General features: G+C 40.5%; 1 protein-coding gene across 4 annotated transcripts in view; it reads right to left on the bottom strand.

Moving 5' to 3' along the window:
- AP2B1 (adaptor related protein complex 2 subunit beta 1) overlaps positions 1 to 14,294 on the bottom strand; it is a 347,393-nt gene that overhangs the window by 305,313 nt on the left and 27,786 nt on the right. The gene's annotated exons all lie outside the window — the stretch shown is intronic.

The following is a 14,294-nucleotide window of genomic DNA, read 5'->3' on the forward strand; positions in this document are numbered from 1 at the left end:
AAAGATGATCCACTGCAGTATTTAACAAATTGTAGCGTCAGTCTTGCACATTTAATTGTAGCCTGTAGTATCATCAAAATGCAACAAAGCATTACTACTGTTTACTCCTAGAACTCAGTCTTCTCAGAAGAAAGTCATGATCACAAATGAGAGCATCAAACTAGATTCTATTCATACACTGTTATAGAGGACAATTACTCAGCTGTCTCAAAGTGAAATGCAATACTTTAATTAAACACTATAAAAATACAGAGAAGATCATTAGGAACTCATAAAATAATACAGTGGACTACACAACAATCTCACTAAAGAAGGAACAACTTTTGACCAGAACAGACAATTCAGTATAACTGTACCTAACTTTCAGTCATTTAAAAACACACGCAAAGATGGATTAGTCTGTGACTAAGCTGTGCAGTATAACAATCTAATGTTTGTGGTCTTCCCAAAGTAGACGTAAAAAGGAACTCTGGAATTAATTTCTATCTCAAGATTTATCAGAAGGGATCACCAACCCTCTTCCAAATATATTACTTTGAAGCGAAGACTCTGAGAAATAAATGTCCGATTCCTACTTTTCGAACACAAAGAGTGTGTTCTATCAACACAAAATCAAGAAAAGGATATGGTTCACAGGGCAAAATTGTTTGATATACAACACATTCTCAGACATACAGGAGTAAAACGAGTGGTGGTTTTACTCCTTAAACAGCAAAACATTGATGGATGGAAATGCTTGAAAAAAAATTGAACCACTGGTGATTAATCTAGATGAATTCTATTAAGAGGTTTTCTCATGCTTGTGCAATAAATGACAAGGAAAATTCTTTGCTGCCACAAAATGGACAACGCAGTCTGCTAGGAACCCTCTTAATGAGAACCAATGCAACCCCAGACCAGTGTGTTAATTTGTTCTACCTAGACACTCAAACTAACATATTCAACAGACCTTATGACAGCCTCTCAGGAAGTCTACAGATGTACACATGAGAAGGGTGGCTAGGAAACATGGTGAGTCTGTCACTCGGCAGAGCTATTGCATAATCTGTTAACAGAGAAAAGCAGTGCCCAAAATAACAGAGCTAGGAGGGTCAGTGTCACTGATCCAAGCTGTATCAACATCTCATTAGATTCATAAACGCACCTGTTCAGTGATGAGGGCTCTATCAATCACTGGAGTCTGACATCACTAATACTGCAATTAAAAAAAAGCTATCTGAGATTTTGCTTCCTGTAAAGCTCTCAAGATCATCTTTTAGAAGGCACTTCTGACCCTATGCATGAACAAGCCTTTCAATGAGACATGTGCTGTCATTTCACTATGTATGGTAACACCTACTTTTTTACTTTTTGGAAACTTTAAAAACAGGGTTATTTGTATATTTAGACTCCATTTGTCCCTACACAGGACTACTGTTTGCATTATTAAATGTCCACTGTGAAGCTTTGATTTCTTAGAGGCTAATTGTGTAGATAGCAAGTTTGACTACTGAGCATAAACATTTAATTACCTGTCAACTGTTTATGACTGAACTGGCAATAGTTCTGCCCTACTTCATCCTGCAGTTGTGATCCAAACCACGTGGGACACTATAATATACAAAGACTTAACACTTGCAGCACTTTAATGCTGTATGTGGCTGTTCCTAGGGCTGCAGAGGAATGGAAACCCTAAAGGGCCAAAGCAAGTCACTAATTTTTACAGTATCAAAATGACTACCTTTCGACAATGTTATGTTGGCCTCAGTTTCCCAAGGCTACAGAGTAAGGAATTTGACTTCCTTTAAGGGAACAGCATTAAAGAGTGCCGGCCGTAAAATGCACTTGACATGTCTGCATTATCTTTGTCTCTCTTTTTGGAAATTGCGATTCCACATGTGTAGAGTTTCAAAGTCAAAGTGGGGAACGTTTAAAATAAAGTATCATCATTAAGAATTATAGGACAGAATTAATAAAATTTAGTGGTTGGTTTATGCAATCATTATACACCCCCCCAAACATACTAGAGATGAAGGGCCACAAGAAAACAACAGCCAGTCAGGGAAAACAAATTGTCGAAGAACTTAAATATCCAAGAAAGAAGTGACTCAATCAGCTGGACTCACAAAAGAATAAATATCTCAGTTACCATGCTTTGACTTCTGCCTTCCTCAGGCAATCCAAGATTGTTTGCTGGGAAGACAGTGAGCACGCAATCTTGTTCTACCTAAGGAAGGTGGAAGCCAAGCCGAAACATTGTAGATGAAATATATTTTTGCGAGTCTCTTTGAGTCACCTCTTTCTTGGATATTTCATTAATTTGTGACTCACTAAGATAGCTGCTGTCAACAGGCCCAGACTAGCCATCCTCCCACTTGGACATTTTCCCTATGGGCTGCAGCGTATGTGGCTTTTACTTTTTAAAGTGAAATGAGGTAGATGAAATCCTTATGAACTACAGACCCCCATTCTTATCTCGTCCTCCTGCAGCTATGGGCTGCTTTGAAAATGTTTGGCAGGGCGGAGTTTGGTTTCCAGTCCAGCCCTGGCTGCCACCAATGAAAAAGGGAGAGAAAGATAGTGGAAAGAAGCCTGGATGCAGAAAGGAAAGGGAAGTCAGGGAGTGGGAGAACAATGCTGACCGAGAATTTGCATCAGTTCTTAAAGAAAGCAGTTTTCATCCCCTACGGCAAGATAGGTATGCTATAAGAACTTGTTGCCAAAGTCACTGTCTTCCATAACTGTTAAATTTGAAATGTATGTTGTGTGGCTGTAAATCACTGGACACCCAGCGTTATCCATCTGGGTTGGCAGGGCTCCACTAAATAGTGAGGAAGCTTAGCATTTGAATCGTGCAAAATGTGATACCAACATGAAACTTTGCACAGTGCTTAATGATGAGGTAAAATATGAGTGATGATATACACCCCAAAAATCATATTGCTACCTTGCCCGTATAACGTCATAAAAGAAAATGGCCACCGCTATTATTTGTATAGCGATTATGAATCTGAAGTTAGGCATCCATCACATCATTTCACACATTTTTCTGGTCGGGAATGCTAAAAGTGGTACAAATTCTGCATTTTAGTTGAACCCTGACGAAGTATGCAAAACAAAATTAAATGGAACCAGTAAGTAAAGTTAATACATTATGATGCAAATAAAAAAAGATGTTGTACTGCCCCTGTAATCTAAAACTATTTATTTTGCTGCAGGTTTCGGAAATTGTGAAAAGATTAACCACTGTCAATGAGTAAAAATGGCTACCAAAAGAAGATGTGAATTTGTAAATATTAATGAAGAGTTTATATCTAGTGCACGAAATGTTGGAACTGAGATTGATTGAGATGTGAATTGTGTCAGCTGTTACCAGAAATTTTTGTGTGTGCCGCTAATAGTAAACTTTCTGATAGAGAAGTGGGTACATAAGTTTGCTTGACGACCTGCTAGCTTTTGACGAAATAAAAATAAAACAAATAAAAAACTTTCATCAATCTTGACAAAATTGTTAAGAAATCATGATGTAGTTGAACAACTGTCAAATGAAAACTGTGGAAAATGCCATAAATCATGTGGAAACAAATTTGACAAACAAACTTGCAAGGTTTACAAAAAAAACTAAACTAGTTCAGGACAGTTTCCAAGAGAATACTTCAAGGAGCACATGTGCTTCATTTACAGTTGGTGAATTGAAAGATACGTGTTTTTTCTGTGATGAAGATTCAGGTGGCAGAGCTTAGAAATGTGCACACACTTGAACTGAGAAATCAAGTTTGAGATGCTGCAGTTGCATTAAGTGACTCAAAAGTACTCACCAAGCGAAATAACACAAAAAGTGTATTGTTTGTTTTTATTACCGGCTCCGCCAAATACAGAACAACAAAAAAAAAGTGAAGATAACTAATTGACATTAATGTAAAGCATGGTATTAGGTGAAATTGTAAACTATCTTGAAGATACACTTCAAAATTCTGAAGTTTTGCTAGTATTTACTTTATCTAACATTAAATCACTCGGAGTTCATCATATGACGAAATTAGATATAGAAAATGCAGACAAATATGTACACAACACACAATTAAAAGAAAAGATTCTGGAGTTCATACCAAAACTTACAGCTGAACCAAAAGGTAGAGATATTCTTCTAATATTCAAAAATGATATAGGAGAAAATATATTTAGTATCTGTAAACCAAATGCTTTTCAGGATGGTGTCTGCCTGGCCAATGCAGCTGCTATTATTCAAAAAGAAATGTTTTCACTTGAAGTAGATGAATTTAGCTGAAGTTTGAGAAAAATTACCAAGAAAAGTCAGTAGGGACTCTCATACTAAATCTAATACAAATGATTATGGAAGGTTGCAACATTTCAAATGACAGAACAGTAAATGATAAGAAAAGGGCAGCTTTGTCAGTCTCACAACTTGTTTGGTATCATACCAGTAAGTGTAAAAAGGCAAATCCTAAAGTAAATATCTGCCACAAAAAAGATAATTAAACTCCACAACCTCTTTATATTGGACTAATGGTGCAGACTAAATCTAGAAAAAGGGAATTTGTTGACAAACTGCACAAACTGTGCATATGCGTGTCATATGAGCATGTTTGAGAAGTGTCAGAAACAATAACAAACAATGTAAGCAACTCTGAAATGACAGGGAAGTGTGTCCAACAGGCCTTCAACACTCCACTTTCACTAGTGATGCAATAGACAATATTGATCACAATCCCTTGTCATCTTCATCCACTCAGTCATTTCACTGAACAGCCATATCTCTGATACAGAGAAAAATCAGATGCACAGGGTATATCTTGCTTCTTAAAAATGAAGAGAATGAGTGGACCAAGAAATGTACTTCATCCCCATCACAGTGGTATTTGCAGTTACCATGTATGACGACAAAAAACAGCCAAATGTACCTGTAAGTATTATCAATGCCTTCCAGCCGCCTCCTATTTATAATAAACCTATGTCAGACTAATGGCCGCAGATGATTCAAACTCTTGGTCTCCATAATGTAACCAATATACACCACACCAGATGGGGCTGCTTTCCACTCCAACAGAAGCAGTTCTGGCACAAAAAGCCATAGTGTATTGCTACCTTTATTAAATGAGTCAACAAATTCTCTTTCTATGGTACGCCACTGCTTTTATATACTAAAGCATACACTGGCCAAAATGAATCCTAATCAGACTCTTGGGGTGACATGTGATCAACCAGTCTATTCATCAGCTAAGCAATTCCAGTGGTTACATCCAAAATTGTACGGGGAAGACAAAATGGTAGTTATGATAGGAGCATTACACACTGAAATATCATCCCTTGCAGTTTTAAGAGTTTGGCTTGATGGTAGTGGCTGGGCCGATATTTTAGTGGAAGCCAATGTTATCAGGGAAGGTAAAGTAGGACAATGTCTAAAAGGGTCTCATGTAAAACGATTCTGATACATACACGAAGTTAGTGTTGCGTCACTGTATATACTTTTAAAGAAGGCTTTTGATGTATCTACTGATGGGCAAATATCAATGAAAGAACGGATTACACAAAGAGTTGCAGAGTTTGGTCATTTGAAAATATTGGTAAATTACACTTACACTTCAACTCAAATTACTGCTATTCCAATTTCTGGATACCATTTGATCAGCAAATTTTAAGAAGCTTATTGTGACCCTGCAAACGATCTGTCCTTGGATGTTTGTTATTTACCACACCCGCTATGCTAGGTGGACGCCAGTGTTTATTAAAATGCTAGTTAAGCTAAAAACAAGAATTCCAGATGTTTATGAAGAATGTTCAAACTGATTTTGTTGCTTGTAAAAGTGGTAGACCTTTTTCTTGCATATCTCATGATCAGAAGCATGAGCCGTGTAACAAGGATATAAAATCAGACTGCGGGGCAGTTGGTATTCTTGATAATTCTAGTGCACTGATGAAACTGATGGTGTCTGGACCTGTAATTGCCAACTTACTGGGGCAATTCAATGAAGAAATGGGATTCAGTGAAAATGAAAATAACTGTGTTCACCATGAAGATAACATCATTTACAAATGGAGTGTTGCAAGAGATGTTAAGGAACTTACACAAGTGTTTTCGCATGATAACAGAAATCCTTATGCCTGTGGTATCGGCAAAAATCTTATGAATATTGCATTCAACTTCATCATGAGTGATAATGCAAATAAAACTGTGTGCATTTCTGATGATGTAGGGAGAACTCAATATGGAACGTTTGTTCAACAACACCTGGTACGCTGTGAAAAATCTATTTTTGAACCTATTCCTAGAAACAAGCTATGTCTATTTGATAAGGTAGTCCCAAAATCAGTGACCCCCAAAGGATCCATCTTAAAAAGTGACTGCTCACTTTTCACTAGACTGTATTTTGCTTGCCAACATAGATAAGGAGATTTAAAGCAATTGTTTGCCATTGAGAATCTTGATTATCCCCCATCACTTTCTGAGGGAGGATTGCTAAGAAAAGGGACAAAGTCTGACATCATCTCCTTTGGAAACGTGTAAAGGTGCTGTAGATAACATGGACAAAATTCCAGACACTGCAATTTGTGATATTATGGATGGATCAGCAATAATCAATTTCTTAAAACCCAACAATGTACACAATTTTCAAGACTACAGCCCCTATATATTCCAGCCTTATGTAATGAACATACAAACTAATAGACGTTGTATATGACTGTTACATAGAGGGGTATCAGAAAAAGGAAGAAATAAATAGGTACGGTTTTGGTCCACACTATTGTGCAAAAGGTTCAACAAAGTCTCCCAAAAAATGGGCAACTTTTTTTTTTTTTGTTTCCTACAAAATGCAGATAACAAAAATGATTTGTTCCAATTCTTGGCTTCTAACTTTTTGAGTCTTCGGATACCGGGGGTAAAATTGTAGCACTGACAAAGAATGATAACGTGGTGAATATTCCCCAAAATTAGAATGTATCTGAACTCAGACCATGTTATCAAGAAGAAGCTGATACCAGAAAACTATTACATGCAAAACATGCTAGTGAAAGAGGCCAGAAGTTGATAGCTATAAGTACTGTTGATTCTGATGTAGAAGTAATTGCTCTTTATGCATTTAGCAGCTTAAATCTTTCAAATTTGTGCATTGATTTTCGGATTGGGAAACATCAAAAGCTACTGCGTATCCAGTAGTATGCTAATAACCTTGGCAAAAGTGTTTGTGATGGTATTTTATTTTTCCATGCATTTACAGGTTGCGACACTGTATCTGCATTTCTAGGTCGTGGCAAAGGAAAAAAAAAAAAAGGTTGGGAAACACGGCAAAATTTTCAGGCTGTCACGAAAACATTTATTGAGCTCCCTCATTGCCCACTAGATATTTCAAATAACAGTTTCAGTCAGCTTCAGCAATTTGTAATTAGATTATACAATAAGAACATTAAAACAGATTCTGTTAACAAGTGTCAAAGAATGATATTGACCAAACCTAATTGCTCTCTAAAGAAATGTGGCACAGAGTGAGTCTGCTCTTTTACAGCACAGCAAGAGAGCTATTTTCCAAGCGGGTAATGTGTGGTCTCAGTTGTGGAATGTGTATCCTGATATACTTGATCCAACTCAGTGGGGATGGCAGAGGGAAGATTCTGGATATGAACCTCTGTGGTCACTTTAGCCTGATGCTTCAAAATATTGCAAGGAACTTGTTAACTTTGGATGTAAGACATTGTGTTCAAATTCTTGTAAATGTGAACAATTGTCTCTTCCATGTACTAGTCTTTGTGTTTGTGATGGACAACACAATCAGGAGGACATGTTTTAGATGACTGACCAAATTGTAATCTTTATATAAAAATAAAAAAAAAAAAAAAAAATGTAGACTAAAATAACAAACATTAATAACAATATAATTTGTATCTTCATTCTTTTTCAATTAAAAATGGCTTAATATTTAAATGTTACAAAATCCATTTTATATTATACCAAAATATATAGCAAAAATATGCAGGGTGTCATTTAAAATGTTGCAATAGACTTTTGGTACACCCTGTATATGGGGTCTGTTAGAAATCGGGTCTCTAGTTGGCAGTCGGTTTGCACCCTGTCCAAGTAGGGACCCTCACTCTAGTCAGGATAAGGGAGATAGCCACTAAGATAACCCCTGCTCAACCCCTTGGTAGCTGGGTACGAGCAATAAGGCTTATCTCACAAGCAGTGTGTAAGGCATTTGCACATAACACAAAGTAGTAAGTGAAAACACTACAAAAGGACACCACACCATGTTTAGAAAAATAGCCAATATTTATTTGTGTAAAACAAGACCAAAAGTATAAAGATCCAACATACAGTGTTAAGGATATGAATTTTGTAAGATGTACTCACAAATACAGTTCCCTGAAGTCGATAGCTTATCCTGGGGCTATCACGGCGTCGTGATCAACAAAACCAACAGTTCAGGCCGGCCGCGACATCGCGGGCCATCTACGGTGTCGGGGAGGCCCGCAAACAGTACCTTTTGAATTGCAGGGCGTCGTGATCCTCGCAGTGATCTCAGGAGAGCGGCGTCGCTGGCGTCGTGGTGTCGGTTCCGGAGTCAGTGTGGGGGTCGCTGGGCTCTTGAAGTCACACATGTTGCAGATCGAACTGCGGGCTGATGAAGTCAGGAGCGCTGGTGTGTATGGTGTCAGGGCTGCAGTGCGAAGCAGGACAATGTGACGTGCGGAGCCACAGGTCACGGTGCAGGCAGCGGCTCGGTGGGACCAGGGATGCGGTGTGAAGCAGGCGGTGCGACGTGCAGTGTCACAAGGTCATGGTGCAAGCAGCGTTGTCGTCGTTGCTGAAGCGCTACAGTCGGTAGGCCAAAGACGGCGGTGCGGGTCAGGACGGTGCTTTGTGACCTTCAAGAGCGGTGTCCACAGGCCACGGTGCAGGCAGGGATGCCTGGTGACAACACTGGAGTCGATAGTGCTGGTGTTTGCAGACCGGGGTTGCGGTGGGGGACGGGACGGTGCTTTGTGTACCTCATGAGCAGTGTCCACAGGCCACGGTACAGGCAGCGGCACCGGTGTCAGCAGGAGCAGCAGCATCGGGGATGCCCAGGCTACGGTGTGAGCAGGCGATGCTGGAGTGCGGGCCCACAGGTCACGGTGCGAGCAGCGACTCCGTGAAGTCATCCGATGACAGCATCGGTGAGACCAGGGTCGCGTAGCGAAGAGGGGCCGTGCAGCGTCAGCAGCTCAGCTCACGTGCAGGCCAGCGGTGTTGTTGACGGCGTTGCAGTGGTTTTTCTCCTTGAACAGCACAAAACACACAATTCCCAGTGCTGTAGGAAGAGGAAACTGAAGTGTTTGATATCCCTGAGACTACCAACAGGAGGCAAGCCCTACTCCAAGCTCTTGGAGAACTTTCTCAAGCAGGACACACAGCAAAGATCACCCTTTGCACTCTTTTCAGGCAGAAGCAGCAACTGCAGGCAAGTCCAGCAAAGCAACACAGCAAAGGGACAGTACTCCTCCTCCAGCTCTTTTCCTGGGCAGTGGTTCCTCTTGATTCCAGAAAGATTCTAAAAGTCTGGGGGTTTGGGACCTCTTTTTATACCCCTTTCTGCCTTTGAAGTTGGCAAACTTCAAAGCAAAATCTCAAGTGTTTGCAAGATCCTTCCTCGTCCAGGCCAGGCCCCAGACACACATTAGGGGGTCAGAGACTGCAATGTGTGAGGGCAGGCACAGCCCTTTCAGGTGTAAGTGACCACTCCTCACTCCACTGTAGCCCAGATGGCTCATCAGGATATGCAGGCTACACCCCAGCTCCCTTTGTGTAGAGGAGAGGTGTGAACAGCCCAACTGTCAAACAGACGAGGAATCCACAAACAGGCAGAGTCACAGAATGGTTTAAGCAAGAAAATGCCTACTTTCTAAATGTGGCATTTTCAAACTCACAATCCAAAAACCAACTTTACTTTAAGATGTATTTTTAAATTGTGAGTTCAGAGACCCCAAACTCCACATTTCTATCTGCCCTCAAAGGGATTCTGCGCTTTATAGTTATTTAAAGGCAGCCCCCATGTTAGCCTATGAGGGAGATAGGCCTTGCAACAATGAAACCCGAATTTGGCAGTATTTCACTGTTCGGACTTGTAAAACACACCAGCACATATCCTACCTTTTAAATACACTGCACCCTGCCCATGGGGCTACCTAGGACCTACCTTAAGGGTGCCGTACATGTACCAAAAGGGAAGGTTTAGGCCTGGCAAATGGGTACACTTGCCATGTCTAATTGGCAGTTTAAAACTGCACACACAGACCCTTCAGTACCTGTTTACAGGGCTACTAATGTGGGTGGCACTACCAATGCTGCAGGCCCACTAGTAGCATTTGATTTACAGGCCCTAGGCACCTCTAGTGCTTTTTATTAGGAAATTATTAGTAAATCAAATATGCCAATCAGGAATAAATCAATCAACAATACAATTTACACAGAGAGAATATGCACTTTGGCACTGATTTGAAGTGGTAGAGTGCCGGGAGTCCTAAAGCTAACAAAAACTGGTCAGGAAATTAGGAGGAAGGAGGCAAAAAGATTGGGGATGACCATGCAAAAAGGGCCAGGTGCAACAGGGCCCAAATGCCCTTCCAATATTAACATAACCTAGACATTCTTTGATGAACCATGATTTTTGTTTGAAATTTCTGTCTTTAGCCGTTCAAATGTTGAGGGGGGGGAGGGGCAGGGGTGAGCGAGTTATGTGGAACACCCTGTATATCTACCGTATAGTTACATACTTATCATAGTGTACTATGAGTCAATTAAGTTGCAATGTTTTTAATACCTTGGCTAAAAAAACATTACAATTATGAGCTGAAAACTATTATTACGTTTAGGATAATTTACTGGCCCTGCGGAACCCATTTTGAATTCTGACATCACACGCCTAAAATGGGGGACGGGGGTCTGTATCAAAAATCAGTCTTCATAGGACTACCTAACACTGCGCCAAGTGCCATTTTAGTATCACATTTTGCACGATTCTGGTGGTTCCTGAATCTAAGCTACCTCACTAAAACGTTTAACAATAATAATAATAGAAGAAACGAAAGTGAAACATAGGTTTCAGTAGCAAGACAACATTAAGATTAGGTCCTGCGGTCTGCAGAGTCATCAAGCGGTGGACGTAGGAGTTGCAATGCTACACTGTGTGAACACATTAATTTATTGGAAGCATGGAGATGATTTGTGCTACACAACTCTGGATCTTGCAAAACATGTCCTGGGGCAATACGGATACTTTTACGTCCCTCATTATTTTACCATTACTCTATGTTACTTTGGGACAAAGTAGATGCACTGTCCAGACTTAAAAATATCACATACTTGTGAAGAAAAGTCTTGCTTAATCAAATTCAGAAGATCTGGTGCTTTGACTTGCATATTCAGTGCAACTGAGGCACGGAAACAAGGCTCAAATCATGGTTCAGTGGGGGGTGAGTAGGGGGTTAAAAACAGTTAGTGTTGGGACAGGTCCCTAAAGGGCACTTTCACACCTCATCCCCGCCAAACAAAAATCAATTTTAAAAACCAGCCTGGCCTTTCACACTAGAGTTTCTAAAGAAACAAGCATTGGAAAAGCCAATAGGTCTCACCTATACACGAACTATTATCTCTGCCAATGTGTTTTTGTCATGCTGTTCACCAGCGTGGCTGCTGTTCGGCATGGATAAAAGTTAGTGGCATAGAGGAGAGTGGTGTGGAGTGTTGTAGAGTGGAATGGCGAAGAGTGGAGTAAAGTGTTTACAGCAGGGTGGCAGAGAGTGTTGGTTACTGGAGTGGCATAGTGTGGAGTTGCGTAGAGTGACATACTAAAAAGTGGCGTAGAGTGCACAGGTATAAAGTGCATTGGTGTAGAGTGTTCCAGAGTATAGTGGCATTGAGTGCAGTGGCATTGAATTCAGCATCGTAGAATGAGCGGTGTAGAATGTAGTGGTGTAGATTAGAGTGGTGCAGGGTGCAGTGGCGCAAGGTAGAGTCGAGTGGCATGGAGTGGTGCAGAGTAGAGGAGCATAGATTGGTGTAGAGTATAGTGTTGAAGAGTGCAGTGGCATACAGTGCAGTGGTGTGCAGCAGAGTGGCGTAGAGTACAGTGATGTAGAGTGCAGTTGTGTAGAGCGCACTGGCATAGAGTGCATGTTGAAGAGTAGAGTGGTGAAGAGTGCAGTAGCATACAGTGGAGTGGTGCAGAGTGCATTAGAGTGGCACAGAGTGCAGTGAGGTAGAGAAGATTGTTTAAGAGTAGAGTGAAGAGGCAGAGTGCAGTGATGCAAGGTAGAGTGCAGTTGCAAAGAGTGTAATGGCGCAGAGTAAGGTGGTTTAGAGTGCAGTGGTGCAGAGCAGTTTAGAGTGGCGTACAGTGGATTGGCATAGAGCTCAGGGGGATAGAGTTGAGTGCTAAAGAGTAAAGTGCATTGGCGTAGAATGCAGTGGCGTAGAGTGGAGTTGTGCAGAGTAGATTGGTGTGGCCTAGACTGGAGTGGTGCAGAATGCAGTGGCGTGGAGTGGTGCAGAGTAGAAAGCAGTGGTGTTAAGTGGAGTGGCATACTCATGGTGTGGTAGCACACTGCCATTACAGACAACAGATTTTCAGTTGAAATTACCATTACATTTGCACAGCCATACAGTTTTACTAAAACAAAAACAAAATCTATACAGTGCACAGACAAAAATGTGTGGAAATTGCATCACCTAGGGTACTGATTTCTTTTGATCATATTAAAGTATTTGTTTCCAACTCTTCAGAAATAACAAAACATGCTTCATTTGTGTTACTAATTCTGAAATACTTACACAGTTCATTTAAATGTTTTCCTGTGCAAGCAAAAAAAAAAAAAAAAAAATAGAACTTTCCAACCCCCCAGTACCCAGCATGATTTTAACAAATTATCTCACTTTAAAGTCAGAGAAAGAAAAGTAAGTACATGCCCTCAGAAAACAGTGCCTGACATCGGACCTCGGTCTTGAATGCAGAGCAAATGTGACGAGATAAGAACAAGATTTACAGGCCTATTTAGAGAAAGGAACACTTGGAAGGATACTATAAATAAAGTTTGGGCAAGGGAAGGTACAAACTCAAGCTGGTCAGCCTAAAACAAATAAAGCTAGTAAATGGAAAGGAAGAAAATGTGAGTTACAAATCACAAAGCCAATGGCAAGCAACGGGCAGAATGCATTCCTACATTGGCTTTCTGAATGTCCCTAAGATGCGAACAAAAAACTCGAATAAGCCAAACACAGAACTAGGACTTAAGGGTGGCAATGAAAAAAGAATGAGCATATAAGAGAGAGCTCTATCTCTCTCCCTCTCCAATTCAAAAGTTTTTTTGTTTTCATACAAACTTCTGCTGCTTTTACAGATGTACCAGAACCGATGCATTTAACCTACTTTTACCTATAAAGTATACTTGGTGCCTTAATAACTATTATGTACCTAGTGTGTCCAGCATAATGATGGCCAGCACAAAATGGTTCTGAATGGCTTATGCTCTTTTTAGGCTCGAGCCTGCGAGTGCACGTGCTATCGCATGCGTCTTGCTTGCGAGACTCTTCTGTGTTCAGTAAAGGGCCTGGAGCCCGCCTGTCGCTTGCCATTTGTTGGTTTGCGTGGCACTCTTCTTTACAACATCGCAATTCACCAAGGCACGCCTGGCATCACTTCAGTTTCTCTGTGTGGAGCAGGGATCAAGCACTAATTGATGCAACATAATTAGTGCCGGTCCACTGCTCCCGATGTGATCAAGGTACTATATGTTGTTTTTAACTTCGTGGGGCTTGCAAACAGAAGTCTTGTGACTGGAAAAAATGTTGCTCATCAAGCACAAAATTGCAATTTTTTTTTTTTTTTAAAGCTTACTTTCTTTTATTTTGCCAAGTCATCTTTTTCTCAGTTTCTTTTCATGGTTTCTTTTGTTTTGTTTTGCTTGTGGGCACTGTTGTCAAAAGATGACATTTAACTTGTTTGAAATATGCAAGACCCGTTGCATTACAAATGCTTGTTTTATTTGCAGTCTTTATTTGAACTGTTTTTAAAGCATAAGCTATGCCACTGTAGCATGACCTCATCCATTCCCATTTTTAAAGCACAAGATATGCCATTGTGGCATGACCTCATTGATGCCCCCAGGCGGATTGGGTGGCATGGGGTCTCTCCTGCTCAATTTGAGCCGGTGGCTCCCACGTAATCAACACCAGCACTTATAACCGGTATTTAGAGACGAGCACAACAACAGTTGCCTATTAATTCAATATACATTCAAAATTATTAATACCTGCCACCAAAGGC

The sequence above is a fragment of the Pleurodeles waltl genome, chromosome 3_2 (genome assembly GCF_031143425.1).
Source record: "Pleurodeles waltl isolate 20211129_DDA chromosome 3_2, aPleWal1.hap1.20221129, whole genome shotgun sequence".
Taxonomy (NCBI): Eukaryota; Metazoa; Chordata; class Amphibia; order Caudata; family Salamandridae; genus Pleurodeles; species Pleurodeles waltl.